This window comes from Oratosquilla oratoria, chromosome 13, assembly GCF_046742065.1.
Source record: "Oratosquilla oratoria isolate Oo_2021 chromosome 13, ASM4674206v1, whole genome shotgun sequence".
Taxonomy (NCBI): Eukaryota; Metazoa; Arthropoda; class Malacostraca; order Stomatopoda; family Squillidae; genus Oratosquilla; species Oratosquilla oratoria.
In genome coordinates, this window is record NC_134789.1 from 57,445,352 (window position 1) to 57,451,573 (window position 6,222).

The following is a 6,222-nucleotide window of genomic DNA, read 5'->3' on the forward strand; positions in this document are numbered from 1 at the left end:
AAGTCCTTATAAGGACGAAATGTTGATTGGGTATTCAACATTGGAATAAAGGAGACACGGAGACACTTCCTTTATTTATCCTGTCCACACTCTAACTGACTCTGCGTCCTTCCTGGGCACGCAGGAAAACCTAAGTTGCCATTTTCCCAATTAGTTTCATTTATTCCCTTTCATACAGAAAACAACAGACACTCAAATGATATAATAATATAGATATATGTACACATTCATCCCACTTTCACATTACACGATTTATACAAGCATTCAGGAATGGCGATCACTACAACTTCACGGAAACTTCGAGAATATTTACACATACATACGAACATACACACTTCCAATTACGCATTACTTTCATAATTCCTAAGGTTGAATATACTGAGTTAACTATGAAAATGGATATACAATAGAAACGTTAGTAATAATTTTTTGGCGTTTACCTCACCACCCTTTCCACTCATAAAGATATATGATTAATGCCGTACTTAGAGGCTAAAACGGGATATCTTTACTTCTTTAAGTGCAGGTTGAGTTTAGTTGAACTGATTACAATTGTCTAGCGTTAGAATGAAAATAGAAGCTGAACTTTGCACTACTGAGGGTTGATCGGTTACAAAAAGTGACGTCACTTGGTGTGAGAGAAATTGCAACCATTAGCACACCCAACTGTGGGAAATCCATGAGCATGCTCAGTTGAGTGACATCGTTAAGCAGAGTTAGTGACAAGTAATGGTATGGTGTACGTTATCGTGTTTGTTTTTTATAATTTTTTTTTTTTTTTTTTTTTTTTTTACCTTAATCAATTCATGGAGACCGGTTAAACTATTTTTGCTATTTTAGTTTAAAAAATATATTAATAACTTGTAAAATCTTCTACCGGAGACCGATTAAACCATTTTTGCTATTTTAATTAAAAAATACTGATAACCTGTAAAATCTTCTACCATTAGTCATTATAATATATGCACAGTACATGATCGTAATGATGAGGTTAAGATACGGTTGTATTTGAGAAAATCAGTTTGGTGTGTTATGCCTTCCGCAAGGATAAAAGGACTTTCTCTCTAGGAGGGGTTCGTACTTTGTGGCCTTGATGTGGTTAAGGCAAATCTAAACGGAAGGTAACATAAATAACTAATTTAATTTATAACCAAAAGTCAACAAAACAAATATAATACCTTTACAACAAAGAATTAATCAATAGACGATTTGTAACGTTTGATAATACAAATGATTCCTCAACCTGAACCGAAACTAAGTCATGAGAATACAGTTTAGTCACGTGTGAACACAACGGGATTGGATATAGCGAAAAGCGATGTGGGAGGGAAGTTACGTCTCGGTAGCCAGCGAAAAAAAGTCCGTCTGGAAGCCGGCGGACGCCGTATATATAGTGTTGGCGAGGACGGAAAACCACACGTATATTAACAATTTACAGTACATACATAGTTATACAGAATATTATACATAAGAAGACATTTTGAATACACGGAGGATGGTGAGCCATCACACACACACCCTATAACTCAGCAACTCAGGGGAACAGATGAGTTGGGAGTTCTAATCAGGACGGCTAAGGGTATCAGCAAGAACATTCTCAGAACCCTTAATATGTTTTATTTCGAGGAGGTATTGTTGGAGGAACAAGGACCAACGTAACAGCCTCCTATTACTGTTCTTGTTCCGTTCAAGGAATATTAACGGATTGTGGTCCGTGAATATTCGTAAAGGGGTCGAGCTGGGTTGTACGTAGCATTCGAACTTCCGCAGGGCTGAGATGATGGACAGTAGCTCCTTCTCGGTGGTCGAATACCGCCTTTGGTGTTGATCTAGTTGGGCCGAGTGGTATGCGACAGGATGCAATATCCCATCGTTTTCTTGGAGAAGAACAGCTCCGACGGCTTGATCACTTGCGTCCGTCTGTAGAACGAAGGGGACGTCGAAGTTAGGTGAACGCAGAACTGGATCCTGCGTGAGGAAGGTTTTTAGGAGCAGGAAAGCGTTCTGACATTCCGGAGTCCAGGAGTAAGGTATGGAGCAGCTTGTCATTCGGGTGAGGGGTAAGGCTACCTCTGAGAAGTTTGGACAGAACCTTCGGTAATATCCGGCCATACCCAAAAAACGCCTGAGTGCTTTCCGAGTAGAGGGAGCCGGGTAGTCGAGAATGGCCGAGATGTTGGCTCGTTTCGGCCGGACGACGCCTTGTCCCACCTCGTGTCCCAAGTACGTCACTGTAGCTTGTGCGAAAATGGTTTTGGGAAGTTGGATGGTGAGGTTGGCTTCTTCCATTCGGGACATTACGACATCTAGTAGTTGTACATGGTTCTGCCAATTAGGAGAATATATTATTATATCGAAATATACAGCTACACCATCAGTGTCCTGTAATAGACAACTCATGGTACGTTGGAACGTAGCCGGACTATTACGTAACCCAAACGGTATGACGATGTATTCAAAGAGTCCAAAGGGAGTGATGAATAAAGAGATGGGACGAGTTTGTGTAGCCAAAGGAATTTGGTAATAACCTTTAGTGAGGTAAATTTTAGTAATAAACTTGGACTGTCCCACCTTGTCAATTAAATCGTCGACCCGGGGAAGAGGGTAGGCGTCAGGGATGGTAACTGCATTGACTCGTCGGTAGTCCGTACACAGTCGAGTTTGTCCGTTTTCTTTGGGGACTAGGACGCACGGAGAAGACCACGGAGAATTACTGGGAACTGCTAAGCCGTGCTGCACGAGATAGTCGACCTCTTTCTTCATTATCAGCTTCTTCTGGGGATGTAATCGGTACGGGTGTTGGTGGCTAGGAGAAGTTCCTGGATACAGTTGAATCTCATGGGACGTCAGGTTACAACGGCCAGGATTGTCTCGGAACAAGGATCTGTGACTAGAAATAATTTCAGAAATCTCCTTAGCTTGGTCAGGATTCAAGTGGTTAAGGTACAAAAGTAGGTTGTTCAAGATGTCGCTGTTGTTGCCGACTGTGGGAGGATCGAAATGTGGCAACGTCGGTTCTTGGACCAGTGGACGGTCGGTTGACATAGGTATTTTATTGGTACCGTGATTTAGCGAAAGCAATGGTTTGACTGAACTGTCTAGTGGTACTTTGGCAAGGTATGGCTTGAGCAAGTTAACATGAACAAGTTGAGTAGTTTTGCGTCTGTCAGGGGTTTCTAGTACGTAATTATATTCTGACATCTTTTTCTGAACTTTATAAGGACCATGGTATTTAGCTTGAAGAGGTTGTCCAGAGATGGGAATGTACGCAAGAACCATATCTCCTTCCTTGAATTCTCTCTTACGAGATTTCTGATCAAAATTAACTTTCATTTTATTTTGTGCATGTTCAAGGTTCTTCAGGGCAAAGGAATGGTTAACAGACTGTAACTGTGAGGTAGGAGAAGATATGATATGGTCCTTGATTACCTTGAGGGGTCCCCTTACCTTCCTTCCATATAACAATTCAAAGGGAGAAACACCTAGAGCTTCGGATGGTGTTTCACGGAGCGTAAATAGGAGGAAAGCCAATTCCTCATCCCAATCACGGTCTTCCTCGTAACAGAACTTACGTAGCATATTCTTTAACGTTTGATGACATCGTTCTAGAACTCCCTGACTGGTGGGGTGGTACGCTGTAGACAGACAATTTTAACTTTTAGTTCCTTGAGAACTTGGGTAAAGAGATTGCTAGTGAAATTGGAACCTCTATCTGACTGTATTTCCTGATGAATACCAAAGGAACTAAACATGCGAGTAAAACACTTAATTACACTCTTAGCAGAAATATTCTTTAAAGGAAAAGCTTCAGGGTACCTGGTAGTGGGACAAAGAATTGTTAAAATGTACTGATTACCCTTCTTGGTCTTGGACAACGGGCCCACTATGTCAATCACTAGTTTCTGAAAAGGTTCACTAGATACTTTAATGGGTTGAAGGGGATACGGAGGGATAGACTCGTTCGACTTGCCTACTAGTTGGCAAGTGTGGCAACATTTAACGAATCTACTTACCTCTGTTTTCATACCAGGCCAAAAGAATTCTGACAAGAGTCGTAAATAAGTTTTCTTAATACCTAAGTGTCCTGAATGTCCTGTATGAGCAATCTCTATTACCCGAGTCCTCAAGTTAACAGGTAGAACAATTTGGTGACATTCTGCCCTGGTATCATCATCAGAAAGGTGACGAGGTTTATACAATCTCATAAGTATCCCTTCGTGCAAATAAAAGGAGGGAATATGTAGGATATCCTCCTTGGGAATAGCTCTGTTAAACAAGTGGAGCTAAGGAAGGGTCGTTCTGTTGAGCATCTTTGATGCTCTACTCAGAGGGTAGAGTAAGCAGGGTGGTTGGGGTGGTTGGAGAGGTAAGAGTTGGTTGGTTAACTTTTGCTTGGAATCGTGTAATAGCACAGGTTAGAAATAGGTTGGTTTGGGTTTGCTCTATGGTAGAAGTTGAGTTATATGGTAGGGGAGAAGCAGAAACAATTAAAGGAGGATGGACTAACTCTCCTGCTAGATCGTTACCTAGTATAAAATCTGCTTCAGGGACAGGTAGGGTTGCCGTTTCACTTACTCCTACGGAGACAGTATCCTTTGCCAGAGGTACTGAGAAGGGGTGTGGAAGTCCTGTAAGTATACATTTTCTCTTGTATAATTACGTTGGACTCCCGGCAGCGCTGACTGAAGTAGCAACGACTGTGTTGCTCCTATGTCCCGTACTATTCGGAGGTGGTGTTCTACGTGGTCTGGACCAAGCGATACTGTTCTCGTTGAACGGAAAGGCTGAAAAGGATCTACAGAATTGACTTTAGAATGGTTAAAGGAAGCTACAGATTGTATACTCTTTTGAGCTACTTTACATTTTGGATTTAGGCAATTTGCAATCAGGTGTCCTGTTTTCTTACAGAGGAAACAAATAGGGGAACTGGGGTTATAAATTTTTCCATCTTTACTGCCACTAGTTGGTTTTACACAAGATTGTTGGCGATTACCGTCCTTTCCAACATTTTTGTGAATCAGTGAGAGGGTATCACCCTATTTGGCTGCTTTCATAATGTCAAATTCCTCCCTGTCAACAAAGTAAATTTTTAAGTAGTGAGGAATTTTACGCACGAATTCTTCTAAGGCGATCAAGTTCACTACTTTCTCAAGATTATCGGCTGATGCTGATTTAATCTACTTCCGTAATGCTCGGTGTTTGTCTAACGCGAATTCCATAAAAGTTTGATAGTGAAGTTTATTAGAATTTCGAAAGGCTTGTCGATAACCTTCGGTGGAAATTTCATAAGCGGAAAGAATTGTCTGTTTGACCGTTTCGTAGTCAGTGTTATTTTCTAGATCGTTACATACTTGTAACCCTTTAGGGGACAGCTTTGGCTTCACGAGCCATATCCAGTTTGCTTGGGGAATTGCAAAATGTTTACTTACTGCTTCAAATTCTCGAAAAAATAAGGTTGGATTCTCGTCTGAGAAGGCGGGAATAACTTTGGTGTACTGCAAGAGATCTAACTTGAATTTGAAACCACTTGTTGACTTGGGGTCGATAGTTCGAGCCTTTTGAGTTCGAGTTCGTGCTGTCTTTGAAACTGTCTTTGTTCTTTCTCATGTTGTCTTTGTTCTCTTTCATGTTGCAATTCGAATTCCTTAAGTTGCATTTCATACCTCATCTTCATTTCAAATGTTTGATATTCTAGGTGGTTTAATTTGGCTGCAACTGCTTGTTCTAAATTGTCAAATTCTCTGCCTTCGTCTTCCGTTTTCTTTAACTGATCTATATGACTCAATATTAGATAGATCAATTCAGTTCTACTAATGCTCGCTGGAAAGTTATGTCCCATCTTGTTGCTGTTTCTTTCAGACATTCTTTATTTGGATTCTGAATTACCAGTTCTTCCACCGAGGTGTTCTCAACAAAGTTTTCGATATTCAGTTCTGACATCGCAATTTTTTTTACTCGCTAACGGTTGCTACTAAACAACGTGCTGCGCGTGGTTCGCTTACGTGGTGTACCGGGCAAGAAATACAAGTAGAATTATAATACTTGACTCCCACGAATATTATAAATCTTTAAGACAGAATACATTAACCAAAAATAAGTAAGTAGGATAGAATTATCGTTCCACACGTATCCTAAACGGACCCTACTTTAGTACTCTTTCGAAATTTACAGCTGAAAGAGTTTAAAGTGGTCATGTACAATGGTGTATTTACAATTAACTGA